This window comes from Pteropus medius, unplaced genomic scaffold, assembly GCF_902729225.1.
Source record: "Pteropus medius unplaced genomic scaffold, Ma_sr-lr_union100, whole genome shotgun sequence".
Lineage (NCBI taxonomy): Eukaryota > Metazoa > Chordata > Mammalia > Chiroptera > Pteropodidae > Pteropus > Pteropus medius.
The window spans coordinates 4,141,618-4,161,774 of NW_024352947.1; positions in this window are offsets into that span (position 1 = coordinate 4,141,618).

Sequence of the window (20,157 nt, forward strand, 5' to 3'; positions counted from 1 at the left end):
TTGAGAAAGCCGTTGCACCCCCAAGAGGTTTCCACACCCTCCTCTGCTAGAATGGGCGTGGCTACCGCTGCCGTGATTAGCTGAATACCCGGGCTGTTTCGCTTTGTGCAGCAAATATATATATACATTTGATTTTGAAGCAATAGGTTTGTGTTATTATTATTAATTCATTGGGGGAAATTCCATCTTTGACATCACCCATTACTGATTGCTTTGGGTTCCAGGGTTAGAGATTAACTTCCACATGTAAGTGCGACCCCGTTGGAACCTTAGTCCGTGGATGTTGGCTCGGTTGGCTCTGCAGGGTCCGATCTGCAGGTGCCGGGCCCCGTGGGCGTCAGAGGAGGTGGGGGTGGAGGAAAACGCTTCCGAACCTGGAGAGTAGGGAGCCGCAGGGCACCGAGCACCCAGCTGTGACTCGAGGAGAGTGGGGCCCGAGCAGCACCTTTGTCCCTGGCCTTGGCCTTGGCCTTGGCCCTGGAGGCAGACAACCCCACCCAAACGCACAGGTTTAAAAATAAATGGAGTAGCAGCTCTTCCGGGGGTCCAGGTGTCAGCTGCATTCCACACTTGCCTGTTTATTTAGTTCCACTGGCTCTTAGTCAGAGATGACTCTGCAAATATTTAGAATAGAAAGCGAAGTGGAACATTGAAACTTCCAGAGGGCAGGATGTAAACAGCAAACACAATTTCTTTGGCCAGTTACTTTTATTTCTTCTGTTTCCTTATCAGGCAGGTGAACTCTCAGAGGACTGAGCGGGCCTCTGGTGGCCCTCGAGAAGTCACGCTCCTCGCTTTGCAGGATCTTCGTCACCAAGGAAATGGAAACCGGAAAGGAAAACTGGGTCCAAAATGTAGACAATGCTCATGCGCAGAAGCAACGCCCTAAGGAAGCAGAGACCGATGACGGTGGACGGGCCGCCTGCACGGGTGCCTCTCCTTCCTTTTAAGAATCATCCTTGTCATAATATTAATTGCTTACATAAGATTTTCACATTTACGTAAACATTAGTTAAGATGGACAGGATTTCTCCCATTTAATTAAGCAGCAAAAATGCCAGACTATTAAAGAAATGAATGGAAAGATCGGAGAATTGATGCTGCGAACTTGATGCATTTGAATATATACCCTCTAAGCGCTCCTTCCTGGATGATTTTGTCCAAAATCTACAGGAAGGTCTCTTTCCCTGTCAGTGGACTCTCGTTTCAAGCCGGCAGGAAGATCCGGAATGCGGTCATCACTACGGGCGCCCTCGCTGCTTATTTTCCAGCTTGCTGACAAGCGATCTTGTTACCGTAGGACGAGTCCGCGCCACTCTGAGCTGGGGAACGTGGACAATTGATCTTGTTACCGTAGGACGAGTCCACGCCACTCTGAGCTGGGGAACGTTGGTGAGATTAAAAACTAAGGAAAAAAGTGAGGCACTTGGTGTCCCCAGAGGTGGCACCAAGGCCTTAGGTTTTCACCGACATCGACGCCTTATGATTCTCAGTGTTGGAAGGGGAATTGCCAGTGACAGCTTTGAAATGGCCCAGAGATGTTGGTCGCCACCGTCAAATCTAGATTTGACTGTGCTGGTGATGCAGGACGAGACAAGGTGGCAGCACATTGCAGACTACACAGTGAGCCACCTCTTGGACCGCAGAGGCATCCTCGGCCTGAAAGGCAGGCTGCCGAATCCCTGGACCGACCTGGGGCCAGCAGGGAGATGGCAGGCTGGCCTGACAACACAGAAAAGGCACTCACGAGTCGGTTCTTTTTGTGGAGATGTCAAGGCTAGTCAAGAAAAAGGTAAAAAACCACTAAGAAAACAAAATATCACTGCGTTTATGAACGAGCAATGGCTGTTTGTACAGACGTTGTTGGCTTGTGCCGAGGAGCATCGAGACCTTTTCCTCCAACCTTGAGGACATTTCACGGTGCCGAGAGAAGGCGCTTGTTGGACCCACTCACCCTCTGTGCTGACGGGCACCAAACCTGTTCCCATGACAGGACTGTGTGCCACGTGGTGAGGCAGCTGGGACTGGACCCTCCCACAAGCTCTGTGACGTCAGACAGGTGACAACCTCTCCAAGTCTATTTTCTCATTTTTAAAAAGGAGGTAATATTGCATAATAGATTTGTTGTGTGTATAAGACACAGAATACTGATATGTATTATGATGATGATGCTAATTATTTTAATGATCATTTTATCTTTTCATCTGACGGTCGAATCGAGCCGTTGTCTGCACGCTGAGCAGGTGATAACCCTGTGCCCCTCGTCCCAGGCAGCAAGGAGCAGGCACGTCACTGCGTTCTAGTCTTTTTGCCACAAGACATTTCCAGACAAATATGAAGCGTTATCCTAAAGCCGGTTGTAATTTCCCGTAGGAACAGCATTATAATTTGATTCCACAGATGTGAATTGAGCCGGGTTATGTCTCAGGCGTTGTGCCAGGGACAAGAAATAGTAAGGTGATGCTTTCCACCTCCGCCCCGGCCCCTGCTCCCTGATTCACGCTGAAACGAGACGAGCCGCCCAGAAACGCGTAATGTCAATGCAAGTAGAACCCCGGCCGGTGGGTCGGGCCCCGGGGCTGGTTCTAGGGTGCGTCTGCCTGGGTTTCTCTCTTACGACAGGCACTTCCTGGCACTTCGGCATCTTGTTTCCCTCTGTGACACTGGGATTAATGAAACCTTCATTACATGGGATGTAGAGAGGATTAAATGAGGCCTGCGCAGAGTAAGCCCTCGGCGTGTCAGACCTGCCGTGTCTACTTGGTTCGAGCACAGAGAAAATGCCAGTGTATTACGATGGCGGGGGGAGGAAAGGCTCTTGGCTTTTGTTGTTTTATAAGTTGCATACAGGAGGATTTTGACTAGCGTAGGAAGCGGGCCCAAAGGAGTGACAGAGCAGAGAGAGAAAGAGCGAGAGAGAGAAGAGGAGAGAAGAAGAACGGGCCTCGGGCAGAGGGAGGCGCTCAGGACGGGTCCAGCAGAGACGTCGGGAGCCAGACTCGCGAGGACGGGCCCGAGGGTCATCTGGGTCGGAGTGCCGACGACTCCCTCGGTGCACACCCTCAGGCCGCCTTCCTGTCCAGGCACCTGACTTCAGGAGACTGTGCGCTGGACGAAGGCTACAAGCCTCTGCTTGTTTAAAATGCCGCGATGCCGCGTCAAGGCTCGTAACGTGGGCATGGATGTATACTGATGTGAAAGTGGACTTAAAATATTGGGACGTGCTGAACAGGCTAAGCAACACCACAGCAAACAGAACTAACGCCGGTGCCCACGTCGATGACGCCGCCGTGCGTTCGCCTCTGTAGAACTTAGAGGGACTTCATCAGGTAGGATTTGCTCATGTGCGTAAAAGTGGCCTGTGACGTTTTAATGGCAGAATTCATAATCATTCCTTTGAGTTGAGATCTATCCTCAAAGATGGGATCTTCGATCATGTGCTTCAAAGTAGCCACTACGCAGTAGAATTGCTGGGTCATATGATAATTCTGTGTTTCAAGTAATTGTCTATTTCCTAAAGTGTCCTCACCATTTTACAACCATGCCAGCGATGTGTCAGGGCTCCAAGTTCAACATGTCCTCATCAGCATTAGTTACCGTCTGTCTTTTTGATTATAGCCATCCTGTGGGTGTAGACTGGTATCTCATTATGGTTTTTCATTTCCCTAATGGCCAATGACATTGAGCATCTTTGTGCTTATTCATCATTTGTATATCTTCTTTAGAGATGTGTCTATTTAAGTCCTTTGCTCACTTTAAAACTGGATTATTTTTCTTTTTATGATTGAGTTGTAAGTTCTTTTCTTAAATAAAGTGTGGACATAAGTCTGATACATGTTTTGAAAAGATGTCTCATTCTGTAGGTTGTCTTTTTACTTTCTTGATAGTGGTATCATTAAGGTAAAAAAGTTTTCTTTCATGGTGTCCAATTTATCTTTTTTTTTTGTGGTCATTTGTGCTTTTGATGTCATATCTAGGAAACTATCGCTTAATCCACAGTCATAAAGATTTATGCCTGTGCTTTTTCTAAAGGTTTTATAGTTCTAGATCTTACATTTAGGTGTACACATTTTGAGTTAACTTTTTGGTATGTGATATGCAGTAGGAGTCCAACTTCATTCTTTTGCATGTAAATATGCCAGCATCATTTGTTGAAAAGACTATTTTTCTCCAGTAAGTTGTCTTGGTACCTTTGCCCAAAGTCATGTGACCATAAATGTGAGGTTTTATTTCTGGTCTCTCTGTTTTACTCCCTAGATCTGTACATCTGCCCTTATGTCCTCGTGGTCTTGATTTCACATCTTTATCATAAGATTTGAGATCAAGACATGTGAGTCCTCACACTTTATTCTTTTTCAAGATTGTTTTGGATACTAAAGTCCCTTGCATTTTTACGTGATTTTGGGATCAGCTTGTCAATTTGTTCAAAAAAAAAAAACCAAGCTGAAATTTTGCCAAGGATCGTGTTGAATATGTAGATCAGTTTGGAGAGTATTGACATCTTTATAATACTAAATCTTCCGGTTTATAAATATGGGATTTCTCTTCATTTATTTAGGTCAAATTTAAATTCTATCAATGATGTTTTATAGTTTTTAGTATATAGTCTTATATTTGTTTTGTTAAATTTATTCCTAAGTATTTTATTCTTTTGAATACTATTGTAAATGGAATTTTTTCTTAATTTTATCTTTTAATGCTATTATATATAATAGAATTGCTTTTTGTATATTGATCTTATATTCTACAACCTTGCTGAACTTGCTTATTAGTTCTAATAGTTCTTAAATGAATTCTTTAGAATTATCTGTATTTAAGATTATGTCATCTTTCATTTACTTCATCCTTTCCAATTTAGATGTCTTTTTATTTTTCTGTCTCTCTCTCTCTCTCTCTGTCTCTCCTTTTCTTTCTTCCCTTTCTTTTCTTTCTTTCCAGCCTAATTGTCTAGCAAGAATCAATTAGATGTAATTGTGATGAGGTCCGTGTACTTTGTCTCAGGTAACACCTGTTTGCTTTCATCTTCAGTATTTGTTTTTCTGGGCTTTATCTTGGCTGATGGCCCTCCAGGTAAAGTAGATTACGTAGGTCTAGCTGCAGAAAGGTAGCTCTGCCAGAGATGTCCACTCAGCCTTAGACAAAATGATTTGGATTTTTTGTCCTCCTTCACCCTTTTTACTTTGAAGATTAAGTTTAAAAACAAATAAAGAACAGCAAACGTTTCCTATGTGACAGGCACTAAGCTAAGCACTTTAGATTGATTATCTTATTTAAGTCTGAGTATAAATCAATGCAGTAAACTAATATCTTCATTTAATAAAGTAAAGTAAGTTCAGATAGGTCAACCGATTTGTCTCAAGTCATATGGCTTGGAGACTGTGGCTGCATGAATGAACAAATTGATGGATGAGGGTGTTTTTCAGAGAAAATAATGATATCACTTAAAAAGAATATTTTATACTGGATAATCGAGGATTTCCTGTTCGAAATGTGAGGCTGTTTTATCCATGTACATGGATCTATTCTTAAAAGATACAGGCATAATGTCATTATTATGGGATAGTGATGTCTTTAAAAATATTGACTTCTACATGAATTTGGCTCTGAAAAGTGGATTATGAGGAAAACAAGTAAATGTAACACCCTCTGTAAATTCAGTGAAGTTCGTCAAAGGTTCCTCCTCTAATTTAGTTATCTGCTCTTCATATAATCATATGCACACACACACACACACACACAAGTATTTCATTTTCTTGGTGCTAATGTAAATGCATTTTTATTTGTAATTTCAAAACCAAATTTGCATTGCTGATATACAAACAAAAGATGGGCTTTTGTACATTAATGTTGTATTCTGCAACCTTGCTATATAACCACTTACTAGTTCCAGGAGTGTTTTGCTGATTTTGTTGTTGATTCTTTGAGAATTTTCTACATAGACAACCATAGCATCTGTGAACAAAAACAATATTATTTCTTCCTTCCCAATCTGTACACTTTTTATTTATTTTCTTATTCTATTAGCTAGAACTTTCGGTAGAATGCTGAATAGGAGTGGTGAGGAGGGAAATCCTTGTCTTGTTCCGGACCATAGAGGAAACACATCTAGTTTTCTCTCCATTCTATGATGTTAGCTGTAGGTTTTTGTAGATATACTTTATCAAGTTGAGAAAGTTCACCTCTAGTCCTATTTTTCTGAGAGTTTTTGCCATGAATTAGTGTTGGACTTTGTCAAGTGCTTATCCTGTTTCTATTAATATGATCATATCAATTTTCTTCTTTAGTCTGTTGATATGATAGATTAATTGATTTTTGAATGTTGAACCAACCTTGCATACCAGGAATAAATACCGTTTGTTCACAGGGTATAATTGTCTTTACACATTGTTGGGTTTAATTTGCTAATGTTTTTTGAGAAGTTTTTCATCTATGTCATGAGACATATTAGTGTATAGTTTTCCTTTCTTGGAATGGCCTTATCTGGTTTTGGTATTGGGGTAATGCTGGCCCCCTTCTGCTCCTGTTTTCTGGAAGAGATTATTATTTCTTCCTGAAATATTTGGTAGAAATCACCAGAGAAACCATCTGGGTCTGGTGCTTTCTGTTTTGGAAGAGTGTTAATTATTGATTTAATTAATTACTTTAATAGCTGTAGGTTCATTCACATTATCTATTTATCCTTGTGTGAGTTTTGGTAGATTGTATCTTTCAAGGAATTGAACCATTTCATCTAAATTACCAAACTTGTAGGTGTAGAGTTGTTCATGCTATTTCTTTATTATCCTTCTAACATTTATGGGATCAATGGTGATGGCCCCTCTTATATTTAACAGAAGAGAAGATATATTAGGATATGAAAAGCATAGACTTGAGAGTAATAGAATTTTCCATTTTAAATAGTAATAAAGTATTAGTTTTCCAATCAACCAATATTATTGAGCAGTCACAATATGCCGGCATTGCTTTAGACACAGCAGTGAACAAATCAATCTTTCCATGTTCACTGATCCGCCTTCATTTTATGAGAGTAACAGTAAGGGAAACCTACATATTAAATAAAATCCATTATAATCGAGATCTTCACCATACGCCACACACTATGCTAAACACTTTCCAAATATCTCACTCAAACTTTGGGTGGTTTTATGAAGCATGCAGCGGTAAGCCCAGTGAACAGATGGAGAAATGAAATGTGGAGAAAATGAGTCACAGCCACTAACTGGAAAAGTTAAAATTTTAAACGAATCTGACTTCTGACCGTGACCCGGACCCTGGAAGTTCTGAGTGCTTGAAATAACCGAACGATGTTTTTCTGAGAAAGGCCTCTTCAATATTCCCTTATAAATTAGAAACCAAAATAAAACTTTTCAAGCAGAAAATACTTTGAACTTTTCAAGAAGCTTTAATTTCGTCCAATAAGATATGAATTGATTAGATCTATTATTTACAATGATTAGTGCTCTGTGAGGACTCTCAGCGAGTTGTTTGAAACAGATAAAAATCTGTGCTCCAATCTGACAGAGATCCTCAATTTGTTACATTATTCCAAAATTCTCCGTTATTTTCTGTGACATTTGCCAAATCACCTAGAGAATTCAAGATGTTAGAACAGCTTCTTTCATCAGCCATCTCCAGAGGCTCATCAACTTGAGACCTGTATAATTTTTTGGAATACATGTGGTACTTGCCAAAGACGAGCCCCTTAAAGATGATATCGTAGTTGTCTGGCCTCTGGTTAGATCAGCACTTGCTGGATGATGTTAATATTAATAAAGGCGGCCAGTTTAATGCTAACTCTTTGTTCTTTAAAAGAGCAAAGAGCATTTTCTTACAGAAGTTGAGTAGCCACACACACGCTTTTTAAAAAAATATATTTTATCATTAGTTTCAAGTATACAGTACTTTGGTTAGACATTTATATAGTTTATAAAATGGTCCCCCAATTGCCCTTTCTCCCCTCTGGCTCTCCACCTAGCCATTACATTACTGCGACTGCATCCCCTGTACCATGCTCCCCCTCCCTGTGACCATTTCTCAACTGCTAACTTGTACCTCTTTAACCATTCACCCCTTTCTCCCAGCCCCCCAACCCCGATCCCCTCTGGCTGTCCCCAGATCGTCCTCTATATTGTGAGTCTGTTTTGGATTAGTTTGTCATTTTGTTCTTTAGATTACACATATAAGTAAAATCATATGGTATTTGTCTTTCTCTGTCTGACTTATTTCACTCAACAAAACAACCTCTAGTCCATCTATATCGTGGCAAATGGTAGGATTTCATTTTCTTAATGGCTAAGTAATATTCCATTGTATATATGAACCGTAACTTCTTTATCCAATCGATCCACAAACATTCTTTAAATATAGAAAATCCGTGATAACTCCAGTTTCAAAATTAAGTCTATTCTTCATGATTTGTTTCCGGAGTCCGCACTTTGTCACTGAGGTTGACAGTTACACATGCTTTCACATCGGCATCGGTTTCTTAACGAACATCCAATAGACGCATAGTTTTAAAAAATATCGTAAACACTTTATTTGAAAATTTTTCTTTAGATGTGCAAAGAATTAATATTGTGTCAGAAGACCATTTCTTTATGACATCTATTGTCCTATATTAGATAAAGAAATAAAGGGTGTTTTATTGCCAAATCCTCAGCATCGTTAAAGAATGCCCAGTGACTATAGATAATGACTTTCCGAAAACCCTCACTAACCCGAAGAAATAGACCGTAGCCTTGTTAACTTTCAAAAACTTTGGCATCAGTTCCTAGACCCGATGGGACTAGAAATATTGGTTTCTAGAGATTTCCAAGCTATAAAATACTATATAGGCTGTTTGCATGTGTTTGTGAAACCCAGAAAAGTGTAATTACTTGCCTTCCAAACTCCTACTACATTTTCCTTATAGTTTCTCTTTCTTACTTTTTCCTGTAAGTGAAACAAACTGCCAGGCCAGGTGTCTTTCTGACAGTCCTATTGTATCTTAAGTTGGCACCTGACACCTGATGGTGAGCTGACATCTGGAGAATCACTTCCTTAACAGAACAGCAGCCTGGGTGGGCACAGTGTGATGCCAGACAGCCCGGCACAGTCCCGGCCAGGCCACCTACTAGTCATGTAACTGCAATCATGTCACTTGATCTCTCTGTCCCTTGGTTTCCTCATCTGGAAATGGGGATGGCAGTTTTACCCACATCTGGCACATAGGCAATTTCCATAAATATTAGGGTTTTCATTAACATTAGTATTTATTCACAATATATCAGGAGGAAATGGTTCAGCACTTACTCACTTAAAGGAGGTCATGAAGAATACAAAATTGAGAAAATTAGTTTCATATCGTACTCGATCGAGGAAAATAAAATTGAGTAAAAAACGACACTGAATATTGGGCTTTTTGAAAAACGAGAGCATACCTCTAAGACACGTGGTAACTTTTTCTCCGCTCGCTCAGGAAGAGCTGTGCCGAGCTGGCCTGTGTCTAGGCAGGTGATTGAAGCTAAGCGAATGATTCGTCTGATGGAATTGTGGTCAAAACCAACAGTCTGTGCGTGTGCAGAAAGTGCAGAGAGTCATTGCTGGCAGCCTCCTCGGGAGCCGAGGGCAGTGAGCTCAGCTTAAGAGTGGGGACCTGAATCTCCGGTGGAAACTTGAGCCCCCGCAGTGGCTGCGTGAGCCCTGCCTGCGACAGCGCCTCAGCCATCCAGGAAACGTTTAATTGTGGACGCGTCCAGGGTAAACTGCTCTCTAGTCCCCTCGCTTGGATTTATCTAGTTGATGTTTCCAAAACCATCAGTTTAAAGTCTCTCTTCCATACGGAAGTAGCTTATAGAGCTGCCAGAGTCAAGTGCAATGTCTGTGCTTCAGCCCCGACTGGAGTTTCTGGACGAAGCGTCACAACGGAGGTCTGCGTGAGGCCGAAGATCTGCAAAGCACTTTGCTGATTTTTCCAGCTACGAAGATTATGTGTGTGCTTCACGTGAGACTCTATTTTCTGCTTCTGCATGCAAAATGCTGAAATAATATGAAAATAGAAATTAAGATACTAAAAATCTGGCTAGCCCACGTACCCAGAAAAGGACACCGAAAAGACGTTCATGCCTCACAGCATTTTGGAGGGAACGGAATTACATCGTAAGTGAAGCGTGAGGTCACACCAAGTGAGACTCGAGTCGAGGCGACCTGGATAGAGTGTTCATCGCACGTGTACCCCGTGGAGCCTGGGAGCCACGGTGGGTGTCACAAAGACAGGCCCTCTCCCGGGACATTCTGAAGGATGCGGGATGTGGCAGCTGCTGTGGGGGCTTCCATATACCACTTACACTTCATGCTAACCTCGGCAAGGGAAAGACTAGGGAGCAAGCTCAACACGACAGCATCGGAAGAGAGGGAACACCTGAGCAGATTAACAGTGAGCATTAAATAAACACGAGAGGCAATGAAGGCTACGCCATCCAGATAAATTACTTCTAATAGGGGGTGAATTCCAGGCTGCGCATCACGAGGAAGGTGGGGCTTATTTGGCTCTTTGAGGACGTGAACATTTTGATTAGAAAGGCAGAGAGAGAAGAGGAGGAGAGAGGAGGGAGGGGAGGGAGAGGGGGAGGGCGGAGGAATGAGATGACAGTAATGGATTCCAGGTAGGTGGTAAGGACAGAAAGGCTTCCGAGGTGGGCAGCCTGGTCGCGTTCGGGGGATGGTGTGTGAAGGACTCGCTGGAGCCCGCCGGAGCTGGAGCCAGGCGGTGCACCAGGCGGCGGGTGAGCGAGGTCCGTGAAGAGCTGAGCTTTGGGAGGGTTTTGCAGAGGACAGATTTTGGATACGACTTGTCAGGAGTGAAATGGGTTTGGAGATTAGGAGACGTGGCTGAATTCCTGCTCTAACCTGTCCTGTAAGGGGAAGAGCTGGCTGCTTATTACCTCCTGAGCACGACAGAGCTGAGTAGGAGCAGAGGACGGCCAGCTAGGAGTCTGTGGCTGCAGCGCGGACGAGAAGAGAAAGTGTTCCAGGCAGGTCCGTGTGGCAGTGGCTGCTGCCCCAGCATCTGTCACCCCCCTCCCGCAGAGGAGCAGAAACCTGGCTTTCCGCGGGCACATGGCCAGCTGGCTGACACGTGCTCCTCGTGTTCTTGCAGCTCGATGTGGCACCTGCTTGAGTTCTGTCCACTGCGATGGGCGCAGAAGTATGCGTGGGCTTCCAGAAGGGTGGGCTCGCTGTTTTGACTACCTCCCTCCTGTTCGCTTAGAAAGGCCACATGATGGTGGCAGGAGTGCCACCCACCATCCTGGACCACAAAGTACTCCTGACGATGTAGACATGTGCGGACAGGCAGAGCCGAAGGATAGTGGGTACACGGCCCCCAATCGCCTCAGGAGGCTGCCACGTGTGCCCCGGTGCCTCGTTCAGGACTCTCTTTACTGGAGAGAGAAATAAATGTGTATCTTGATTAGGTGGCTCTTAGTTGGACTTTTTCTGTTTTAAGAAGCCAAACTTGACCCCAACTAAGCAAAAGGCAGGTAACAGAAGGAAAAGAAATGGTAGAGGCAAAAAATAATCGTTAGCGTTAGTCGGAGCAGTGACAGCTCGTGAGCAGCCAAGGCCCTGTTCCGCATGGTGGCTTGAGACTTCGGGGCACTGGAGAGAAGACAGCTGTGCTCACGCCACCTCAGGAAGCCTCACAATCCCAGGCCGCCCACGGCCGTCCCAGAGCAGGCGCGTGGCCGTACTCACGCTCAGGCCAAGAGCTCATCTTCCTGAAGTCTGTGAGTTTCGGGTCTCTCCCCCACGTCGTGAGGAGATTCATCCTCCTCCCCATGCAGTCACTTCCTCTGCTGCTGTGACTCTCATGTCACGATTATAGAGGGACTGTCACAAGAAACAAAAGGGGGAGTTCGGAGGTTTCATTTGGGGAAGACCGTCCCAAATTCTTGCCTTCCCGTCCCTTACACTCGCAGAGGCATCCGTGCCCCTGGCATCTTGGCACAGACTCCTGTCCACTCAGGATACGCTAAGCTGCTTCTCTGCTGTGGTTGGTTTTGGGGTCTTGGTCTTGTCTATTTATCCCCCAGATTAGACAATGGAGAGCTCGAAGGCGCCCGAGCGTGCGACCCGGGGTCGACCTGCCCCCCTCCGCCTGACCGGTAATGGCAGCCGCGGCTCGGGGGCTGAAGTGCCCAGGTGGCAGTCACAGACACTGTCCACCACAACACTTGGCGCTGGGTCCCCGTAGAAGTGCCCTTTGTGGGGAGCAGGGCCCCTAAACCCCAGAGACCAGAGCCGCAGGGGTGGGAGGTGCAAAGTCCCCGGTGGGGCACTGGGGACAATGTTGACTCTTCTTCCCCTTTGTTCCTGGACCCACACGTTTGACCTATTAAGGTGTCGATGGCATCCAGAAGGGTGGCACCCCTCCCAGGACGTGCGGGATGCTTACGTGCGTGTGTGTATAGATAGTTATAAAATGAAACGCGTCGTCACATCAAGCCTCTACTACATGTTCTCTTTTAAAAAGTATTGCAGATTATAAACAGCCTTTGTATCAGTTTCAAATGGCATACTCAGTGTATATTAAATGATGGCGTTTTGGCGTGGACATATTTATCAAGATAATCGAATATTCTTTGAATTAGTAAAATTAAAGCAATAACTGTATTTCACAGGACAGTATCTCTGAAGCAGTAACCCCGCCCCCTGCATGTCAAGGTTGCTCAGTGGAGCCTAGAACTGTGCCTGTCTGCTTGTCCCTGAGTTCCTGGCTGCCTTTCTGGGGGCGAATGCCCCCCTTCACACTTCTGCATCTCCTGACCCAACCCCCTGAACACAGTTCAGGCTACGAGTGGACACCCCACCCAAGCGAGGTCACTGAAATTCTTCCTGAGGAATTCAGAATTGGGACTGAGAGCCATCAGGTCAGTTTCTGTGGAGGGATGGGCTGGCCACTCCAGCCTGGGACTAGAGAGAAGCAGAAAAACCTGTTTACCGAGAGAGAGCAAAGAGGCAGAAACACAGACAAACCTCTGAGAGCTTCATGGGTTCTGGTTCCAGCAACTTCCCAAGGCCCAACAGCGTTTCTCCTCTGTGGTCCCACGAAATACCCTACTTTTCTCATAATAAAATCCTCACTGCTTAAGCTAGCTCAGGTTGGCTTCACTTAATTTGCCACCAAATGGTCTTTACAAACAACACACATGCTACTATTACATAAAGAGTCTGAGCATCTGCCATGGGTGACAGAAAGCAGCTGGCACGTGAAGCCTGCAGGGGCACGGTGGCATTTCCCCAGGTCACACAGCTCATCCAGAACTCAGTCATTCTCTCCGCACGCGTCAGCTCACGCCCAAAGCCTTGGGGACGTGGACACAAGCAGCAGACGTGTTTGTCGGGCTTCACGTCCCTTCGACACTGCAGACTGCTGAGGACAGGCGGGTTTTGCTGTGGTGACCTGAGATTTTTGTTGTGACAAATTACCAAACTGGAAAAGGGAAACACGCACAGGATGAGCACGGTAACTAGGCAACGATGGGAGAGCTGCCTCCTCCGACGCTGCGGGCCCCCCACGGGGAGCGGGAGCTGGCAAGGCTCAGTGGCTCCGCCATGACCCCGTGACCGGTCCCGGGCATTTGCGTTTCTGGCCCCGGGCGTTTGCGTTTCTGGCCCCGGGCGTTTGCGTTTCTGGCCCCGGGCGTGTGCTGCCAGGTTCTCACGTGCACGGAAATGCTGCTTCTGGACACAGGGGCTATACTTTTATAAATGTGGGACTGAGCTATCAGCACACAAAGGGAGCAAATTATTTCTGTTTTTAGGATGACTTTAACTTTGTTCTTTGCTTCTTATAAACCGATCAATGATTTAAAAAAACCTTTGCGACAGAGGATTTAAAATGTTTTATGATTCATGCTGTGCTTAAAATGTAAGCCGGCTGTCTCGAAAGCGCAGGCAAGTCAAACTTTTAAGCCCCTCCCCCAGCTCAGCCTCCCCACCCCCAGCTCAGACCCCCAGATGTAAGGGGGGCGGTGCTCGGACGTTAGTTCTGTTGGCACACGAGGTTCCGTAGCCAGGAGCCAGGCAGTGAAATATGTTGAAAGGGAAACTGGAATGAAGTTGCTTCCTTGGTCATCCATTGTAAAAATGGATGATTATTCTGCCAGAAGCACACATTTGAAACTCTTTTGTGTATAATAAATCACTTGTCATGAGTGTGAAGAGCTACAGGAAGCAGAAACATGTCAGTATTTCACAGAAATAAATATTAATGCTGGACACAACCTCTGTCCACATGTTTAGTCAAAATATGAGATTCTGACTTGCCATTAGCTTAACTTATGTGGAAAGTGATTAATGGTTATTTCTCTCTATTTAGAAAAATGGCGGCCTCATTTGGCTGTCAGATGGAAGCATCCAAGGACCACGATGATAAACGAGCATTATTTTGGGTCGATCCAGACTTCTTTGCACGCTTTTGCCTTTCTGCTTTGTAGCACATTCTTCAGTCTTAGGAAGAGTCTACGGATTTCCCACGTGTCAGAGGGATCAGAGCGAACACCGGGCACTGCCCCTCGGGGTGTGTGGCCGGGGCCGGGGCCGGGGCCGGGGCGTGTGAGCCAGCGGCTTCGGCATCTTGCTGCTCCCTGCACAGCGACGCTCTGGGTCATAAACTGGGCCGGCGGGTTGATTTTCAAATTTGTTTTTCTTCTCTTTGTTTTTGGCAGATTTGAGGAAAAGAATGTTCCATTCACTGCCTGAATAAACATAACGTTGCCGTTTTCTTGGGTCGCCCCTTGATAAGGGTGGGTGTCAGGCTAGCTGACAAGCGTTTGACGTTGTGCAACGACTCTTCCGAATGCTCACGGTTCTTGGAATTCGAGGGCGTGTGAAGCTCATCTGTGGACACGAACAGAACGGGACACGGAGATCCGTTAGTGACTCAGGGACAGATTTTGAAAATTCTAAACTGTCTCTCTACCTATCTGAAAAACAACTTTTAAAGTTAAAAATGGTATATTTCTATAGCTAAACGATACACTCGAAGTCACGTCGAATAGGCTGACTTTGCTCTTAGCTCTTCATTTGCGGAGGTGTCGCATAGCGAACGAAGACGGTTTTCTGCCGCGGAGGAGAAAGTCAGTTTCTGGAAGTCGTTCTACTGTTCGCGAGGCGCTCGGCGGGGCAGGGCGGAGGCCACAGAGGCCGGGGACGCCCGTCGGCCTTCTCTCCCGGGATGCACACCGCCGACTCCTGTGAGGGCCTGTGACAGACCAGGGTGTGAGCCTGGGATTTCCCACGCAGCGACCTTGCTAAGTAGCATCCATGGACATCTGCCGCGCCACCCGAGGCCGCTGGTCTCACGCCCGGCAGCGGGATTCCCGCTCTCAGCTGCGTCTGTGTGTTGTCATTGTCATCGTTTTCCAGGCTTCAAGTCCTAGAAGGTCGGTCACCTGTTCCCTGCGCTGTAACGGGAGCCTCGCCTGATGCCTGCTCCCCCGAGGAGCACGATGCTCTTCTCTGGACCCCTGTGCTCTCGGTGCCAGGTCCCCATGGGGGCTGCTGGGCGTGGTGACAGATCGCTGATGGGCAGCGGCCTGCTGGCGTGTCTGCTAGCCGCGTGCCAGTTAGACCACCAGAAATAGCCTGGACATCTTCTCTTTGCACCAAATCTTGGATCTCGGAAGTGATGTGTTCATTTAACAAACGTTTACTGAGCGCCTGCTTTGTGGCAGACATTCTCCTAGGTGCTGGGCACAGCAGAGAAGTGACAGGACTTCTGTGCTCTAATGGGGCTGATGTGGGGGGCAGCAGGCAACAGACACTAAATAATCAAATGATGCTCATGGTGTACATGCGTGCAAAGCAGAAGGAACGGCTGGAAGTCTGGAGTAGCAGACGTGGCGTTTGTAGGTCGTGGGGCCGTGGGGCCGCTGTAGGTCATGGGGACACGTGGCGATTGTAGGTCGTGCGGCCGTGAGGCCGCTGTGGGTCATGGGGCCGCGGGGCCGCTGTGGGGATCAACCGCATCCTCTTCTCGAGAATCTGCAATGGGTCTCAGCTCTACCAGCTGTGTCGATCTGCTCCTCCGGTGACCTGAAATGGGTAAAGATACCAACTCTGCTACTGAGCAACTTGCTTGGGACACGAATGGTGCTATCTTGGTCGTTTGCGTCTGAAGCAGGCGGTTCTGCAGACAGACGCTGAGCGTCTGGTGGAGGTGCCATGCTTCGGGCTTCTCTGAGTGCACGAGTCTTAACAGATATATTGGTTTGGGGGACTCTGTAAGGTACACCCAAGAATTTATTGCAAGAGTTATTGGCTCCGGTGGGGCAGGAGGCTTTCAGCCTGGGCAGCTTCCGCAGGGCCCGGCACGGCTCTCCCGAGTCACCGCGTGTCACCGGCTGCAGAAGAGGCCGTGCTTTGGCAGGCTCCCTTTTGTTCCTGTCGGGCAAGCTTCTCGGGAAAACGGTGCCATGCGTGGCCCGTGCTTGTCTTCCGTGCACGTTTAGTTTAACCTCAGAAAGTCTCCTGGCAGGCCGAGCAGAAGGGAGATTGAGGGAGTGATAGGGGGCAGGGCATTTCAGGCCGGGGGACAGCAGGTCAGAGGCCCTGTAGCGGGAACACGTTTCACATGATTGCAGAAAAGCAGGAAAGCTACCGTAGCCCGGGCAAAGGTTCCAGAGACTTTTCGTATCTACGGTTTCAGTCACGTGACTCAACTTTTAGAGAAGCAGGTGTGGCCGCGAGAGAGCTGTCCACTCCACTGGGAGTGGAACTTTAACATTTTTCTTCCTTTTTAAAAATTTTCATGCATGACAAAAATTGTATTTTAATTTTTTTTGTGAACCAACTGAACTGTGATTTAAGTTTTACGACACACACAGCTGCTTTCGTGCGTCTTGCGGTCAAGATCACACTGCCTGCAGCCACACATTTGCCCCCAACTCGGGAAGTTGGGGGGGATGGCTGCGCTCGTGTTACCCCGTCCTCCTGCGACTCCCCCTTCCCCACGAGTTCGATGGAACCCACGTGAGCCCCGGAGGAAGAGGAGGGACGTGTTCGGCTTTCAGATGCAGCAGGGGAGTGACAGCAGAAAGCCCAGGGTGGCAGAGCTGAGGCAAAACTCAGCTCCTCTGACAATTTTTTCCTCCTGCCTTCTGGTGGCCGGGGCTTAGATTAGCGGGGTTCTGTCTGGCTTGCTCTTTTTCTGTAGCCTGCGAGTGAAGTTGTTGGCTTTGCATCTTCCCGTGACTCCCCTCTGCTTCCGAAAGGGTCAGCTCCTGCTCTGAATCTCACACTCGGCCTCCGACAGCCATCGATCGGGCTTGCTCTGACTATTCCCAGCGTGGCCTCGGCCGTTCCCCTCCGCTGCCGCCGCCCACACAGAGACGGTCGTTAAGCTCCCGTCGGGTGGCACTGTCCGATGGGCATGCATCACCTGTTCCGACGCTTCGTCCGTCAGCCGCTGGTGGGATCCTTCGGAGGGGGACTTATCTTCCCACCTCCCTCTCTAAATTCGCTCTCTTGCTTTTATCTGAAAAACTCATCCGAAACGAAGCCTGCTGGGCGTCGACGGCGTTTGACCGGAGCTGAAATCCAGCCGAGAGAGTTCAGTGGCTTCCCCGCATCGGGCAGCACAGAGCTGTCCCAGGGGAGGCTTCGGGGGACCGAGGGAAGATGGAAGAGCTGCCCCGTCACGTGAAGCCAGACCCGAGGCCGCAGCCAGGAGCCGGCAACGGAGGAAGACGAGACTCACCCAGCCTCGAATATGGAACGTGAAGCCGCAGAAACAAGGAAACCGAGGCATCAAAGATGGAAGGCGGAGGCCCCTCGGACAGTGCCACCGACGGAAATGTAACCGAGCCGCGAATACGAGCCGTTTGTGCGTTCGAATTTTCTAGCTCCGTTACAAAAAAGCAAATAAATAAATAAATACATACATACATACATAAATAAGTAAATAAATAAATAAAACAGATGAGACTAGTTTAACGATATATTCTATTTAACTCGGTTATATCCAGGATATTACGATATCAACACGCGACCGACGTGAAACGTCGTTAAAGAGATACTTCGCCTTCTCTTTCTCATACCTTTTCTTTACACGTAGAGAGTGTGGGATACTTCCAGCACATTCTAGTTGGTGCTGGCCACAATTTCCCGTGCTCCGCAGCCACAAATGGATCAAGCGGCCACATCAGACAGGACAGTTCCACCGCAGGAAAGAGCCAGTGGAGCCGAGGTGGCCAGGGACAGCCAGGCGGAGAGGCGCTGGGCGTGGGGGGCGGAGAGCCCTGCCTGGCGGCTGGGCCCTTGACACGGTGACAGCCCAAAGCTTTATTCTTTGGCTAGCACTTTGCCTTTTCTAATTTATTATAGTAAAAATTATAATAATAAACGATCTCGTTTTATTGATTTTAAACTTATTTAAATATTTTATTCTAAAAAGTGATTGTATAAGATACTCTGCAAAGGGGGGGGCAGGAAGTACCCTGCCAGAGCCGGACGCGCCATGGCGACTGCAGGCTGAACGGCCCGGAGCGCAATTTATTTTCAGCTCCCGAACGAATTGTGAGCAATTGGCTGATCAATTGGTTCGAGCTACTCAGACCACTGCGCTGAGTCGGGTTTTGAGGTTGCGTCCCGGCTCAGTGCACTGTGATTGTCTGGGGCCAGGGAGGTGGCACGCACACGCCACCCGTGATGTAGTAAGATCTCCAGGTCCTGGAGACCTAGGGGGACGCTTCGAGAGTCGCTGAACATTACTGAGCTGTTTCTTCATTTGTAAGTAAGAGTAACTGTCCGTGCCGCTCAGGACACCTGCGGACCCAAATGCTACAGTTATCATTCAGTAAATGCTGGCTTCTTCTGTTTTACTGTTCAATCAATATTTGTTGAAGGACCAGTCTGTGCTCAGCATTGTCCTACATAATCTGGGGATTATGCTATGCAAAACGCAATCCTTACCTGTAAGGAGTCAGGTTAAAAGCGTGTATTAAACAATGAATTCTCCATGTGACACATGTTTACGTGCCTCGTTATGGTTCGGAATATGTGTCTTTACTGTTGGAAGGGAGCCAGGGAGACTTTGCGGAGGATGAAGGATGAGGATCTTGAGTTAAACAGATACATAATTTTCATGATATTCACAGGAAATAGACCATTTTAAAGGACAGAGACTTAGAACTCTCAAATTAATTTCCAGAATGAACTCTTAAGCCTGCATTTCAAACCCTGCCAACCCAACCACGGTTCTGATCGTGGCGTGTGTGTCGATGAGTTAGTGGGATTAACGGTTTTGTAGTCGGCTGTGGATATCTCCGCATTGCATTTAATAAAGTTGCTAACTGTCAGAAGTCAAAATTAAAGCCTTTATTGTTTCCTAAATTTACAAGGCTCTGCAGGGGCTGAGTAACGCTCCCCACACGAAGCGCCTGCTCTGCACCTGCTCTCGCTGGGCTTCCGGGAGGCGACAGGCAGCACCGGGGTGGTGGGGTGGGGTGGGTGGTCTCAGCATTCCACATCTCACCTGCGGCAGCTCCTTCGTCTGTAGTTCCAAATCGGTTTATTTCAGGTTCAAATGAGCCTTTGAACTTTGCGGTCTTTGATCAGAACGTTCAGTATTCCAGAAACATGCCTGGTTTTGTGATTAAAATACATTAGGCCGCGCACACTTTATTTTTCCAGTAAGAGCCCAAGCAGCCAGCGGGAAGTCCCCGTCAGAGGCTCGCTTCCTAGGACAGAGGCCGGTGCTCGGAACCCAAGCGTCGGGGGGACCCGGACTCGAGGGCTGTGCATCAAACCTCCGCCCCTTCCGCCTCCCTCCTGCTCGGCGTTCTGCTGTTCGGAATGATCTGCTCTTTGGGGCAGTTGTTTTCACTGTAAAATTTTCATTTGTTTTACCCCGTGACCCAAGCAAACACGTTGATGCGTCAGTAAAAGCAGTTTCATAATCCGAACCTGCATTTGCTTCATGCGATGTATTCGGTATTTCTTTATTCCTTTCTCCTCTTACTAGAAAACCAGACTGACTCTCCAATATGCTAAAGGTCATGGCCTGCCATCTGTGGATGCTGCTCCGGATGACCCTTAGGGCTCCATCTAGAAATAACTCTTTTTGTCAATGTGTCTTCCTTGTACTTGGACAGGAGAAAGACAGGTCAGAAGTTG